The sequence below is a fragment of the Engystomops pustulosus genome, chromosome 9, assembly GCF_040894005.1.
Source record: "Engystomops pustulosus chromosome 9, aEngPut4.maternal, whole genome shotgun sequence".
NCBI lineage: Eukaryota > Metazoa > Chordata > Amphibia > Anura > Leptodactylidae > Engystomops > Engystomops pustulosus.
The window spans coordinates 6,488,177-6,505,572 of NC_092419.1; the positions used below are offsets into that span (position 1 = coordinate 6,488,177).

The 17,396-nt window shown below is 44.0% G+C and overlaps 1 protein-coding gene across 1 annotated transcript in view; it reads right to left on the reverse strand.

The window, feature by feature from the left end:
* The window catches only part of LOC140076575 (numb-like protein), a 58,944-nt gene extending 42,728 nt beyond the window's left edge, over window positions 1-16,216 (reverse strand). The window contains exon 1 of the mRNA XM_072123155.1: window positions 16,083-16,216. The gene's annotated coding sequence lies outside the window, so the exon portion shown is untranslated. The remainder of the gene's footprint in view (window positions 1-16,082) is intronic.
* Between the last annotated feature and the right edge of the window lie 1,180 nt (window positions 16,217-17,396).

Sequence of the window (17,396 nt, forward strand, 5' to 3'; positions counted from 1 at the left end):
ATTATGCTGCACATTGGAGACTTTATTAAGACTAGATTTTCATAAATCTCCCCCGCTAACGGTCCTGCTCTTATATTCACCAAGAAGCTCCAGATTCTTAGTGAATATGGGCGCAATTTCTGCCAGTTCTGACCTGTAGCCCAGGGCTATGGGTGTGTTGGGTCGTAGACTGGGGGGGGCAGCGGGGCAAGTGGAGGGCAGGCTGGGGTTTGAACGCCCGATGTGCCCTCCACACCCAGTCTACGACCCAACACGCCTATAGAGCCATGGGGGTTGTTAACACCCGAAAACTGTCGGTAATGGGGAGATTTATATGGTTTCTCCACCAGAAAACTGGCGCAGAAGACATTATAAATCTTGGCCATTGTTCACATTTTCCATAGCATATAGCTGAGTCAGCAGAAGATAAGAAATCTTTGGGGAAGGAACAGCCGGAAAGGAATCTCTCATCTCTAAATCCTTCCAACTACCTCCCCCATGGGGTCAGCAGCTACTGGGCCCCAGGATAAGAAGACTACCTGACTGTGAGTATATAGATATGTACATATGATGTGTATATGCTGTATGTCTGCATATGCTACTGTATGTATATGCTGTATATGGTGTATATGTGTGATGTGTGTGCATATGGTGTAAGGTTTATATGCCGTATATGTATGTGTGCTTATATACTGTAGTTCTGTATATGGTACTATATGTATTTGTGTGTGTGTGTTTGTGCCGTATGTGTGTATATGGTGAGTTAATATCATGTACATGTGTTATAATATGATGTATCTGATGTGTATATACTGTGTGTGTATTAGATGCATAGATACTGTATGTATAAGTGTATAAATGTATATATGAGTCCTGTGTGTATGAGTGTTGAGCTGTATATATGTGTATGTAAATGGGTGTGATTGTATATACATGTGTGACTGTATACATATGTATATTTTTTGTAAGGGGAAGGGGGGGCCCCATGCAGAGGTCTGATATGGGACCCATCCTCTCCTAGTTACCCCCCTGCAGTCATCACATGGCACCTTGATCACATGATCATCATACGATCACCTTGATGTATTATGGAAAGGGTTAACAATTTTTATTTCTAATCGTAAAAAAAAACGCAACTCTTTAAGAACTATCCCCAGGTCTTTGGCGAATATTGTTTCGTGTGTAATATACTAGACTGCGGCGAATAATCAAATAGCCGTTCATTTCCAGCGCTAGACCTGGAGCCGTCAGTAATATCCGCAGTGTGTAACGGCTCGGAGAGGCATAAATCGCGCTCCTGCCTGGAGCTGACCCTCACTCGCACTTCATTCAGTGTAACTGATGTGATTAGTACAAGAATATGGACATAAATCCGGCCTGGACTGTGTCCGTACAAGAAGTGTCATGGCTACGCGGAGAAGCAGGTAGCTGTGTGATGTACGGGCGGCCGGCCATGTTTATGGGGGATCTGTCACATCCACTTACGGATTATGTACACCAGCATCCGAGGTCAGGACTGGAATCTTGGATGTTTCCATAGCATTATCACCTTTTGTCTCACAACCCCATTCCTGTTCCTATGAGCAAACCCAACCACATAACAACTAAAGGTCCATGCGCCATTCGTCGAGATGGGTGGTAGGTGAGACCATGTACCGACTGCCATTCATCGAGATGGACGGAAGGAGACGGCAAGTGCAGACCGCCATTCATCGAGATGGATGGTAGGAGACGCCAAGTGCCGACCATCATTCATCGAGATGGGTGGTAGGAGAGACCATGTACCGACTGCCATTTATCGAGATGGACGGTAGGAGACGGCAAGTGCAGACCGCCATTCATCGAGATGGGTGGTAGGAGAGACCATGTGCCGACCATCATTCATCGAGATGGGTGGTAGGAGAGACCATGTGCCGACCATCATTCATCGAGATGAATGGTAGGAGAGACAATGTACTGACCACCATTTATCGAGATGGACGGTAGGAGAGACCAAGTGCCAACCATCATTCATCGAGATGAATAGTAAAAGAGGCCAACTGCCGACCATCATTGATCGAGATGGACGGTAGGAGAGGCCAAGTGCTGACCATCATTGATCGAGATGGATGGTAGGAGAGGCCAAGTGCTGACCATCATTCATCGAGATGGGTGGTAGGAGAGGCCAAGTGCCGACCGTCATTCATCGAGATGGACAGAAGGAGAGGCCAAGTGCCGACCGCCATTCATCGAAATGGACGGTAGGAGAGGCCAAGTGCCGACCATCCTTCATCGAGATGGACGGTAGGGGAGGCCAAGTACCGACCTTCATTCATCGAGATGGACGGTAGAAGAGGCCAAGTGCCGACCATCATTCATCGAGATGGATGGTAGAAGAGGCCAAGTGCTGACCATCATTCATCGAGATGGACGGTAGGAGAGGCCATGTACTGACCACCATTTATCGAGATGGACGGTAGGAGAGACCAAGTGCCAACCATCATTCATCGAGATGAATAGTAAAAGAGGCCAACTGCCGACCATCATTGATCGAGATGGACGGTAGAAGAGGCCAAGTGCCGACCATCATTCATCGAGATGGACGGTAGGGGAGGCTAAGTGCCAACCATCATTCATCGAGATGGACGGTAGGAGAGGCCAAGTGCCAACCATCAATCATCGAGATGGACGGTAGGGGAGGCCAAGCTCCAACCATCATTCATCGAGATGGACGGTAGGAGAGGCCAAGCTCCAACCATCATTCATCGAGATGGACGGTAGGAGAGGCCAAGCTCCAACCATCATTCATCGAGATGGACGGTAGGAGAGGCCAAGTGCCAACCATCATTCATTGAGATGGATGGTAGTAGAAGCCGAGCACCGACCGTTGCTTGCTGTCATTCATCAAGATTGGGCCGATCGGGTATGGACAATTGTTTGGGTGATCTTCACCCCCTTTTAGAAAGCTGAATCGTCAACAGAGGTGAAGATTCCAGTGTAGACATTTATATTCTGAAGAAGATACTTCCATACAACAATGAAGGTTTTTGGACTAAAAGAACCATCAAAGACTTGAAGCTTTTAGGTCCCAAAAACAGGGCACCCAACCACCATGTGCCTTACGATATATAAAAATGCTGAAAAAACTGCACAGTACAACACTATAGCAGCAACCAGTCATATCCAATCTATGAGTGCAGCTCATTTAATGTATGGAGAACGCATAGACGTCCATTGCTTATCGACTTTTATTGCAATCCCTCTCCGGAGAATAGACTTCCTGTCCTGGGCTTATTATTTGCTATAATGTAGCTGGACCTGGTAAGAAATAGGCCGTGCTTTCAGGTCCAGACTCATTAATAAGCAATAAGCAATTCTCAGCGAGTGTCCTTCAATATAATACAGCCTGGCTCCATACATCTGGGGAGAATATATACCAAGTATGCATATGGAAATGTGTATTTAGGGTTGAATCAAGATCCGTGAATGACCTTCAGGTAAATATATGGGGCGCCGCGCCATAGGGACTGGGCTGGAGTGAGTAATAATTTTGTATTGCCTAAATAACCGCCTGGTACCAAAATAATAACTGTGCCAAAGGGCAGCACCACACAGCGCTCATATAATACCGGACACCCAATAGATCAAAGGATCTGCTATTTACTGCTCCCCTTAAAAAAATACATACATTTTTGTGCGCACACACATTTATACACTCATATATATATATATATATATACACACACACACACGTTTATACACACAAGTTTAAATACTTATACACATTTATACGCCTATTATACACGTACATACATGTATACACTCCTATGCACACATTTATACGCCTATTATACACGTACATACATGTATACACTCCTATGCACACATTTATACGCCTATTATACACGTACATACATGTATACACTCCTATGCACACATTTATACGCCTATTATACACGTACATACATGTATACACTCCTATGCACACATTTATACGCCTATTATACACGTACATACATGTATACACTCCTATGCACACATTTATACGCCTATTATACACGTACATACATGTATACACTCATATGCACACATTTATACACGTACATACATGTATACACTCCTATGCACACACAGGGGCGGACTGGCCATAAGACCCACCGGGAAAAATCCCGGTGGGCCGACTCGTTTGGGGCCGGTCCAGGGCCGGTCTGACATCTGTGGGGCCGGAGAAAAAAAAAAAAAAATGAACTCACCTTGGTAAGGATGGAAACCGCGCTGAGGACCACAGGAATGGGAGGCCGGGCGCAGCGCTGCAGGGACTTCCACCTGCTGTGCTTCTGCTGTCTGATGCCAGTGTCATCACATGACCCGCCTCATGACGTCCCCCGCGCAGGCCGGCATCTCTCCATGCTAGATTTGGAGGCCTGAGCACTGCTGCTCACAGAGACCACACAGCCCCCCCCCCCCGCGATCCCCCCCTCCCCGCGATCGCCCCCCCCCCCCCCCCGCGACCGCCCCCCACCCCTTTCCCTGGTTTGCAAGAAGGAGAAGGATGCAGGATGAAGATGGCAAGAGAAGAGAACTTACAGGGTAAGTGGCTGTATACATGGGAATGTATGGCTGGTGTATATGCTACGTGGGACCGTATGGCTGGTGTGTATGCTACGTGGCAATGTATGGCTGGTGTGTATGCTACGTGGGAATGTATGGCTGGTGTGTATGCTACGTGGGAATGTATGGCTGGTGTGTATGCTACGTGGCAATGTATGGCTGGTGTGTATGCTACGTGGGAATGTATGGCTGGTGTGTATGCTACGTGGGAATGTATGGCTGGTGTGTATGCTACGTGGGAATGTATGGCTGGTGTATATGCTACGTGGGACCGTATGGCTGGTGTGTATGCTACGTGGCAATGTATGGCTGGTGTGTATGCTACGTGGGAATGTATGGCTGGTGTGTATGCTACGTGGCAATGTATGGCTGGTGTGTATGCTACGTGGCAATGTATGGCTGGTGTGTATGCTACGTGGGAATGTATGGCTGGTGTGTATGCTACGTGGGAATGTATGGCTGGTGTGTATGCTACGTGGGAATGTATGGCTGGTGTATATGCTACGTGGGACCGTATGGCTGGTGTGTATGCTACGTGGCAATGTATGGCTGGTGTGTATGCTACGTGGGAATGTATGGCTGGTGTGTATGCTACGTGGGAATGTATGGCTGGTGTGTATGCTACGTGGCAATGTATGGCTGGTGTGTATGCTACGTGGGACCGTATGGCTTGTGTGTATGCTACGTGGCAATGTATGGCTGGTGTGTATGCTACGTGGGACCGTATGGCTGGTGTGTATGCTACGTGGCAATGTATGGCTGGTGTATATGCTACGTGGGAATGTATGGCTGGTGTGTATGCTACGTGGGAATGTATGGCTGGTGTGTATGCTACGTGGGAATGTATGGCTGGTGTATATGCTACGTGGGACCGTATGGCTGGTGTGTATGCTACGTGGCAATGTATGGCTGGTGTGTATGCTACGTGGGAATGTATGGCTGGTGTGTATGCTACGTGGGAATGTATGGCTGGTGTGTATGCTACGTGGCAATGTATGGCTGGTGTGTATGCTACGTGGGACCGTATGGCTTGTGTGTATGCTACGTGGCAATGTATGGCTGGTGTGTATGCTACGTGGGACCGTATGGCTGGTGTGTATGCTACGTGGCAATGTATGGCTGGTGTATATGCTACGTGGGAATGTATGGCTGGTGTGTATGCTACGTGGGAATGTATGGCTGGTGTGTATGCTACGTGGGACCGTATGGCTGGTGTGTATGCTACGTGGGACCGTATGGCTTGTGTGTATGCTACGTGGGAATGTATGGCTGGTGTGTATGCTACGTGGGAATGTATGGCTGGTGTGTATGCTACGTGGGAATGTATGGCTGGTGTGTATGCTACGTGGGACCGTATGGCTTGTGTGTATGCTACGTGGGAATGTATGGCTGGTGTATATGCTACGTGGGACCGTATGGCTTGTGTGTATGCTACGTGGGAATGTATGCTACGTGGGAATGTATGGCTGGTGTATATGCTACGTGGGAATGTATGGCTGGTGTATATGCTACGTGGGACCGTATGGCTGGTGTATATGCTACGTGGGAATGTATGGCTGGTGTGTATGCTACGTGGGACCGTATGGCTTGTGTGTATGCTACGTGGGAATGTATGGCTTGTGTGTATGCTACGTGGGAATGTATGGCTGGTGTGTATGCTACGTGGGAATGTATGGCTGGTGTGTATGCTACGTGGCAATGTATGGCTGGTGTGTATGCTACGTGGGAATGTATGGCTGGTGTGTATGCTACGTGGGACCGTATGGCTGGTGTGTATGCTACGTGGGAATGTATGGCTGGTGTGTATGCTACGTGGGACCGTATGGCTTGTGTGTATGCTACGTGGGAATGTATGGCTGGTGTGTATGTTGCATGGGACTACGTGGCTGGTGTGACTGAGGTGTATGTTACATGCGAAACTGGGGCGAGGCGGCTGTATGTAGCTGTGTTGTATAGTAGTTTATAATAGTTATATTCTTATACATAGGGGGCAGTATTATAATAGTTATATTCTTGTACATAGGGGGCAGTATTATAGTAGTTATATTCTTGTACATAGGGGCCGTATTATAGTAGTTATATTCTTGTACATAGGGGGCGGTATTATAGTAGTTATATTCTTGTACATAGGGGGCGGTATTATAGTAGTTATATTCTTGTACATAGGGGGCAGTATTATAGTAGTTATATTCTTGTACATAGGGGGCGGTATTATAGTAGTTATACTCTTGCACATAGGGGGCGGTATTATAGTAGTTATGTTCTTGTACATAGGGGGCGGTATTATAGTAGTTATATTCTTGTACATAGGGGGCGGTATTATAGTAGTTATATTCTTGTACATTGGGGGCAGTATTATAGTAGTTATATTCCTGTACATAGGGGGGCAGTATTATAGTAGTTATATTCTTGTACATAGGGGACAGTATTATAGTAGTTATATTCCTGTACATAGGGGGCAGTATTATAGTAGTTATATTCTTATACATAGGGGGCAGTATTATAATAGTTATATTCTTATACATAGGGGGCAGTATTATAGTAGTTATATTCTTGTACATAGGGGGCGGTATTATAGTAGTTATATTCTTGTACATAGGGGGCAGTATTATAGTAGTTATATTCTTGTACATAGGGGGCGGTATTATAGTAGTTATATTCTTGTACATAGGGGGCGGTATTATAGTAGTTATATTCTTGTACATAGGGGGCGGTATTATAGTAGTTATATTGTTGTACATAGGGGGCAGTATTATAGTAGTTATATTCTTGTACATAGGGGCTGTATTATAGTAGTTATATTCTTGTACATAGGGGGCAGTATTATAGTAGTTATATTCTTATACATAGGGGGCAGTATTATAATAGTTATATTCTTATACATAGGGGGCAGTATTATAGTAGTTATATTCTTGTACATAGGGGCCGTATTATAGTAGTTATATTCTTGTACATAGGGGGCGGTATTATAGTAGTTATATTCTTGTACATAGGGGGCAGTATTATAGTAGTTATATTCTTGTACATAGGGGGCAGTATTATAGTAGTTATATTCTTGTACATAGGGGGCGGTATTATAGTAGTTATACTCTTGCACATAGGGGGCGGTATTATAGTAGTTATGTTCTTGTACATAGGGGGCGGTATTATAGTAGTTATATTCTTGTACATAGGGGGCGGTATTATAGTAGTTATATTCTTGTACATTGGGGGCAGTATTATAGTAGTTATATTCCTGTACATAGGGGGGCAGTATTATAGTAGTTATATTCTTGTACATAGGGGACAGTATTATAGTAGTTATATTCCTGTACATAGGGGGCAGTATTATAGTAGTTATATTCTTATACATAGGGGGCAGTATTATAATAGTTATATTCTTATACATAGGGGGCAGTATTATAGTAGTTATATTCTTGTACATAGGGGGCGGTATTATAGTAGTTATATTCTTGTACATAGGGGGCAGTATTATAGTAGTTATATTCTTGTACATAGGGGGCGGTATTATAGTAGTTATATTCTTGTACATAGGGGGCGGTATTATAGTAGTTATATTCTTGTACATAGGGGGCGGTATTATAGTAGTTATATTGTTGTACATAGGGGGCAGTATTATAGTAGTTATATTCTTGTACATAGGGGCTGTATTATAGTAGTTATATTCTTGTACATAGGGGGCAGTATTATAGTAGTTATATTCTTGTACATAGGGGGCAGTATTATAGTAGTTATATTCTTGTACATAGGGGGGAGTATTATAGTAGTTATATTCTTGTACATAGGGGGCAGTATTATAGTAGTTATAGTCTTGTACATAGGGGGCAGTATTATAGTAGTTATATTCTTGTACATAGGGGGCAGTATTATAGTAGTTATATTCTTGTACATAGGAGGCAGTATTATAGTAGTTATATTCTTGTACATAGGGGGCAGTATTATAGGAGTTATATTCTTGTACATAGGGGGCAGTATTATAGTAGTTATATTCCTGTACATAGGGGGCAGTATTATAGTAGTTATATTCTTGTACATAGGGGGCAGTATTATAGTAGTTATATTCCTGTACATAGGGGCAGTATTATAGTAGTTATATTCTTGTACATAGGGGGCAGTATTATAGTAGTTATATTCTTGTACATAGAGGGCAGTATTATAGTAGTTATATTCTTGTACATAGGGGGCAGTATTATAGCAGTTATATTCTTGTACATAGGGGCAGTATTATAGTAGTTATATTCTTGTACATAGGGGCAGTATTATAGTAGTCATATTCTTGTACATAGGGGGCAGTATTATAGTAGTTATATTCCTGTACATAGGGGGCAGTATTATAGTAGTTATATTCCTGTACATAGGGGGCAGTATTATAGTAGTTATATTCCTGTACATAGGGGGCAGTATTATAGTAGTTATAGTCTTGTACATAGGGGGCAGTATTATAGTAGTTATATTCTTGTACATAGGGGGCAGTATTATAGCAGTTATATTCTTGTACATAGGAGGCAGTATTATAGTAGTTATATTCTTGTATATAAGGGGCAGTATTATAGTAGTTATATTCCTGTACATAGGGGGCAGTATTATAGTAGTTATATTCTTGTACATAGGGGGCAGTATTATAGTAGTTATATTCTTGTACATAGGGGGCAGTTTTATAGTAGTTATATTCTTGTGCATAGGGGGCAGTATTATAGTAGTTATATTCTTGTACATAGGGGGCAGTATTATAGTAGTTATATTCTTATACATAGGGGGCAGTATTATAGTAGTTATATTCTTGTACATAGGAGGCAGTATTATAGTAGGTATATTCTTGTACATAGGGGGCAGTATTATAGTAGTTATATTCTTGTACATAGGGGGCAGTATTATAGTAGTTATATTCTTGTACATAGGGGCAGTATTATAGTAGTTATATTCTTGTACATAGGGGGCAGTATTATCGTAGTTATATTCTTATACATAGGGGGCAGTATTATAGTAGTTATATTCTTGTACATAGGGGCAGTATTATAGTAGTTATATTCTTGTACATAGGGGGCAGTATTATAGTAGTTATATTCTTGTACATAGGGGGCAGTATTATAGTAGTTATATTCTTGTACATAGGAGGCAGTATTATAGGAGTTATATTCCTGTACATAGAGGGCAGTATGATAGTAGTTATATTCTTGTACATAGGAGGCAGTATTATAGTAGTCACATCGGAAAGTAGTTGTTTATGGAGAAGGTATTGTAGTATTAAGTTGTGTTCTCTTAAAAAAGAAGCTTTATTCCTGTATAAGGGAGGTAGTATGAATTTCTTTGTCTGTGCTGTACATGCTTATTTAGACCATCTATAAACAGTTTGTAACTCCACCCACATCACATGACCACGCCTACTTGTTTTGACCCCGCCCACAGAATGGGGCCACTTTAACAGTTTTTTCCAGGGCCACTTTAAATTCCCAGTCCGCCCCTGTGCACACATTTATACGCCTATTATACACGTACATACATGTATACACTCCTATGCACACATTTATACGCCTATTATACACGTACATACATGTATACACTCACATGCACACATTTATACACCTATTATACACGTACATACATGTATACACTCATATGCACACATTTATACACCTATTATACACGTACATACATGTATACACTCATATGCACACATTTATACGCCTATTATACACGTACATACATGTATACACTCATATGCACACATTTATACGCCTATTATACACGTACATACATGTATACACTCATATGCACACATTTATACACCTATTATACACGTACATACATGTATACACTCATATGCACACATTTATACACGTACATACATGTATACACTCATATGCACACATTTATACACCTATTATACACGTACATACATGTATACACTCCTATGCATACATTTATGGACCCATCTATACATTTATGCACTCAAATACACATATATACTTGGAATATACACACTCATACAGTATACACAGACAGCATGTACACATTCATACATTTATACACACATACAGTATATACACATCAAATACACACGCAAATGATATGGTATATAGACACATGGGGGGTCATTTATCTTTTTTCTTCCAGTTTTTTTCTGTCTTTTTGATACATTTTTTGGCGCACTGCAATTTATGCGCCTTTTTGGAGACATTTTGAAAAGACATTTGTTTTTCCTCAGTAAGACACATTTATCTTCTATTCCAGATGTGCTAAATGTCACAAATGACCTTGAGCATTTTAAATTGCCTAAAATTTGCGACATTTTTTGGCGCAAAAAACTCCAGACTAAATCATACTTAAGGAAAAAGACGGACAGAAAAAAAACGACAGGCAAAAACCAGCCATAACACACAGAGATAAGATAAATGACCCCCATAGAGTATATCTACATCATACACACCATATATACATACATACAGTATAAACACACCATATACACACACATATCTATAAGGTATATAGACGCCATACACACATATACATACATACAGGATATACACACACCAACAGTGTATGCACACCCCATACACAGACATACAGATTATACACACATATACATACATAGAGGATACACACACACAAACAGGTATGTACACACCATACATAGACATAAAGCGGATACAAACATATAGCATATACATGTATACACTCTCACACATATGTATATACTTAGGGACTCTTCTTATCCTGAGAGGGGGGGAAAGGTGTGAGGTCACAGATGTGACCCCATTGGGGTAGATGGCGGCAGGAGGCCGTGGTGTGAGACTCCTGTTCCTGCCCTTCTGGTGTGGAGGATGTGCCCTGTTATATACATGTTATACTGTACAATGTGTATATAATGGTGCACATCCTCCATCGGGTGGCCGGGCCCCCTGACACAGTGGGCCCCATAGCGACTGCTACGCTGCAATAAAGACCCTGCAATCTTTGCCCTTCAAATTCTCACCCAGATCTCTGTTTGCTGTTGAATATAAACATTTGTATCCAAAGACTAAAAATCTGTCCCTTTTTTGTCACGTTCGGACGTTACATGTAACAATCGCAACCTCAGCTGCAAGGCAAATCCAATTTTAGGATGTATCAAAAGAGGTAACGATGAGAAGGACTTGGTTCTGCCAAATCAGGAGTCAGACCCCCTCATGAAATGTTGGGCACAATGTTAGGCACCAGCGTCATAAAGAGACAGACCGAGGTGATTAAGGGAATGGGGGGGTGGGGTGGGGTGCTCAAAATACAAAAAGTGTCATAAAATGGAACTTCCAGGATTTTGGGGCTGTCCCAGGCAACAGGGAGCATATCATGGAATTAACTCTTTGAGTGCGATGGTGATGCAGGGAGCCGTCGGCTCCCTACTTCCACCATTCTGCCTGTGTAATGGAAAGAAGCAGAGGTGCTGCGGGGAATCAGGAGGGGTGAGGATAAGTTTGGGGGGGGGGGGGCGCTTTTTTTAATGGAGGTTGAGAAATGCGATATAGTGTGGAAACCACAGAAAAGCCATTGTGCAGTATAGGGGCCACTGAATGGGGCATTATACTGAATGGGGCAGTATACAGTCCTGGGGCCACATAGGAGGGCATTATACTGAATGGGGCAGTATACAGTCCTGGGGCCACTGAATGGGGCATTATACTGAATGGGGCAGTACACACTCCTGGGGCCACTGAATGGGGCAGTACACAGTCCTGGGGCCACATAGGAGGGCATTATACTGAATGGGGCAGTACACAGTCCTGGGGCCACATAGGAGGGCATTATACTGAATGGGGCAGTACACAGTCCTGGGGCCACATAGGAGGGCATTATACTGAATGGGGCAGTACACAGTCCTGGGGCCACATAGGAGGGCATTATACTGAATGGGGCAGTACACAGTCCTGGGGCCACTGAATGGGGCATTATACTGAATGGGGCAGTATACAGTCCTGGGGCCACATAAGGGGGCATTATACTGAATGGGGCAGTACACAGTCCTGGGGCCACATAAGGGGGCATTATACTGAATGGGGCAGTACACAGTCCTGGGGCCACATAGGAGGGCATTATACTGAATGGGGCAGTACACAGTCCTGGGGCCACATAAGGGGGCATTATACTGAATGGGGCAGTACACAGTCCTGGGGCCACATAAGGGGGCATTATACTGAATGGGGCAATACACAGTCCTGGGGCCACATAAGGGGGCATTATACTGAATGGGGCAGTACACAGTCCTAGGGTCACCTAAGGGGGCATTATACTGAATGGGGCAGTACACAGTCCTGGGGCCACATAAGGGGGCATTATACTGAATGGGGCAGTACACAGTCCTGGGGCCACATAAGGGGGCATTATATTGCATGGGGCATTAGACAGTCCTGGGGCCACATAAGGGGGCATTATACTGCATGGGGCATTAGACAGTCCTGGGGCCACATAAGGGGGCATTATACTGCATGGGGCATTAGACAGTCCTGGGGCCACATAAGGGGGCATTATACTGCATGGGGCATTAGACAGTCCTGGGGCCACATAAGGGGGCATTATACTTTCTGGGTCCAGTATAATCTTGTTGCTCCTCCAGGTCTAGGGCAGTAACCTCCAGGCAGCGGCAGACAGAGGATATAGGAGCGGCCCCTCTGAAGTTGGAATATTCAGGGTAATGGAGAAAACAATGTATTCTCTATTCTTATGAATGTCGCCCCATAGGAAATCCATTATTAAACCTCTGAATGCTTTCACACACATCGGGGAGCTCCGGGGTGACCGGTAATATCCTGTTTATTGTATGGAAGAAATTCTGTATTTACAGCAAGATATATGAGCCGGCATGTGCTGTAATATGGTGACTAATAGTAACATTACAGGATAGTGAATAATGTACCCCAGGCCACAGCAACCAGTCACAACTCAGACAATTCAGTCTCAAAGCATTGCTAAATAGTCGCATCTCTTTATTCTAAAGTTCTTCCATAGATGATGACATAGAGCGTTTCACTAATCGGCCGTGATCGGTGCGGATACTCAACAGGAAGTGTTCATTTCCTCTGCAGCGCCTCCGCAGGAGAACTTAGGTATTGCAAGACCTTATAAATCAAGTGAATGCATGGATGGGGTTATAAAAAAGAACAACATCTAAGGCTCTGTTCACATCTCTGTTATAGACACTGGTGCAGAAGTGGATAAATGCTGTTACATGGCTGCAGTTTGGTCTAATTTTGTAACTTATTTGTGTTTGTTTTTTTATGTTATACACGTCAACCCCTTTCAAATGTAAGGAATTTAAGGTTCTCTCTGAATAAACATATTATTATTAGTAATATTTTTGTGTTATGGTAAAATGACAGACACTACAACAAAAACTCAACTATCCCATTATAATCAATGGGCTCCGTTGAGCTTAATTTGTGTCCATCATATGATCGTATGACAGGTCCCTGCGGTTCCTATGATAGAACAGAACTATCACAACAGAACCGAAACTATATATAAACATCGGATTCACAGTCCATGGATGGCACTATACAGGGCAAAGACATCATGTGATTCCCCCCCCCCCCCCCCCCGGAGCTTCAAGACCAAATGTACTTCTTTTCTTCTGCATCTAAATACAGTAGGGTCCCCTACTTAAGGACACCCGACTTACAGGCGACCCCTAGTTACAGACGGACCCCTCTGCCCCCTGCGACCTCTGGTGACCCCTCTGGATGTTACTTTAGTCCCAGACTGCAATGATCAGCTGTAAGGTGTCTGTAATGAAGCTTTATGGATAATCCTTGGTCCAATTACAGCCCAAAAATTTTGAAACTCCAATTGTCACTGGGGTAAAAAAAAATTTTGTCTGGATCTACAATTATAAAATATACAGTTTCGACTTACATACACATTCAACTTAAGAACAAACCTATAGAACCTATCTTGTATGTAACCCGGCGACTGCCTGTACATGAAAGTTGTTTATTGGAGTCTACATGGCAGTAGCCCCCCTAAACATGCCCCATGTGCCGATCCTCTACCTCTGCCCCTGCATCCTGGTATGAATAATCTGTGCCATCCTTATTATTACTCACCAGTTCTCTAGTTGGTTGCCCCCGGGGGATACAACCCTACAGCTTATTAAGGGGACCCTCCTTTCTGTAGGACACCACATCTGTCATACAAGAGGCTCGGAAAAAGTTCCCCATAGAAATATCTAGGAAAATATGTCCATACAATGAAGCAATTTGTACCATCGCCATCTATATAACCTATAGGAGTTATATCCCCGGCAGATGGATGGTCCCTGCCGGTTACTGGACCTATAGGAATAAATTCCTATAATAAAGGCTACAATGAAATCCAAAAGCTCAACATAATGCAGACTATAGGGTTCCCCCAGTCCACGGTGACCCCTCGAGCACCCTACAGGAGGTATAATGGACTTGTTGGCGAGGCAGACAGATGATGTATGATACACACGTGTTCTGTCTGGCTGAAATCTATCACACAAGCCGCTCACGGACACTGGCGCTGCCAGAGGGCATGGGCAGGAGCTGTGCCAGTGCAGGGGCTGCCAGGGGCCATGGGCAGGAGCTGTGCCAGTGCAGGGGCTGCCAGGGGCCATGGGCAGGAGCTGTGCCAGTGCAGGGGCTGCCAGGGGCCATGGGCAGTGGATGGGTATAGTACAAGTATGGGATGCGCCGACACGTCTGAACTCTACAATATACACTATATATATCATATGGAAATGACATCTGCATAAACATGGGTCTTGTTGCCATACCCTGGCACAGGGGGGTGGCAGGATGGATACCAGCTGCGGGCTAGTGGTGGCCCTGTCCGGTTATGGGTCTCAGGTAGATTTTGGCTTCTCTAATATAGTAATGTACATTTGTATATATGGTGCCGGTGTCCAGAGAGCCGGTGGAGACCATATACATAGAATATTTATATAGAAAGACTGCGTGTAGCACTGGGTGTATAGTGGCGCCCTGGGGGTATCTGGGTCTTATTATGGACGTGAAAATCAGACGTCCATAAATCTCAGAACCAAAACAGTTTTGGCAGCTGGGATGAATTGTGGGACCTCTCCCCTCTCCTCCCCATGCTGGCCACCAGCACACGCGTGGTTAATGTCTTCCTCATAAGGGCCACACACATACTGTGTACAGTAGACATAGCTGCATACACACGTCTGCCAGATACACCCCAGCGCGGACCCTCAGCATCGCCATCCGTGATATAGATTGGATACATTGTATAACACAAGTGTCCATGTGAAGACAATGTCATCCTATAGCCAAGCAGCACAATAGCGTGGACGCAGCGCTGCAGGGGTTACATGATATATATATATACGTAAAGCCGCCACATCATACACCTGCAGTATACGGCTATACCCACACAGATGCAGAATTAAGCATCCGCCCACTCTCCCTTCCTGTAAATCCAGATTAAATGCCCCCCCCTTGACTCATTCATTGGGCCGGCGCGTGTGTGTGATCCCCCCCCAGGGGCAGTAATGTACTCACCAGGGACAAGATAGATCCCACTTCAGAGGTGAACGAATCCCCCTCCTCACTAACGCAGGATCTGCAAGAGAACAATCCCAGTTCAGTCCTTCCCAACGGATAATCCCAAATGCAGTGACTGTGGCTCTGCTTTGTTACCCATGGATCCACGCATGCTCCTTAGAACGGATACAATCACCATAACCACGCCCACCTGCCGCCTGACTGGTCAATGCAGCAGGAATATGCAAATCTGTCCATTGTGGCCACCTCTCCCCCCCCCCCCCTATTCTCAAATTCCTTCCTTCTGTTACAAAGTATCTGGAATCTGATGAATTCTTTCCCCTTAAATTTAGAAAGTGGAAGAAGCGGAAATTATGTCAACGTAAATAAATATTTGCAAACTTTGTTCCAATCTGGGGCGAATTACGGATTATTAAAGCGGATGGGAATAATTAGTTACAAAGAGACTAAGAGGAAACAAACGGGCAAATATTTTTAGGGAAATTGGACATTTTTGCAGCAGTTTATGGAATCTTTAAATTGATCATAAAAAGTGATTTTATCTTAATATCCTGACTGCAAAAAGTGCAACAAAACCACACCTGGAAATAGTCAGCGCACAATTCCGAATCTTATATGATAAAAAGTTATCCGGTTACCTTTCTGTGTACGTTTCTTGCAGGTTTCAAGATCTCTGCTTGCTGTCCTTGAATGGAAACCTTATGATTTATTAGCTAGAGGATACAAATTAGTCATGTGTTGGATACACAGGTACAAGGTTGGATACAGTCCATCACATGCCCAGGACAGTTTTGTATCCAAACGGAAATAAACAATGAGGGATCCGACCAAAAGGACAGCAAGCAGAGATCTTGAAAACCTGCAACAAATTGGCACAGAAAGTAAATTGGAGATTTGGACACAGATTACATAGTGCTGCACAGAGCTTTCCAAATCAGTCCCTGTCCCCAATTGGGCTCACAATCTAATCAACCTATCAGTATGTTTTGGAGTGTGGGAGGAAACCGGAGGACCCGGAGTAAACCCACGCAAACACGGAGAAAACATAGAAACTCTGTGCAGATGTTGACCCTGGGACCTGAACCCCAGCATGCTTGTCAGTTTTTGGGATGAGACGCCAGGGTGTACCCACCATGGAATCCCCCCTACCCCTCTAATGTATATGGGAAACACCCTCACAAATATCGCATACGACCCCTTCATCCAAGGTGAATACAGATTCCTAAACTAACACGGAGATAACAAAAACAGCCACCAAATTAAATAATGACCCCTTAAGGGAATCCATCATGATAAACTAGGGTCCCTTAC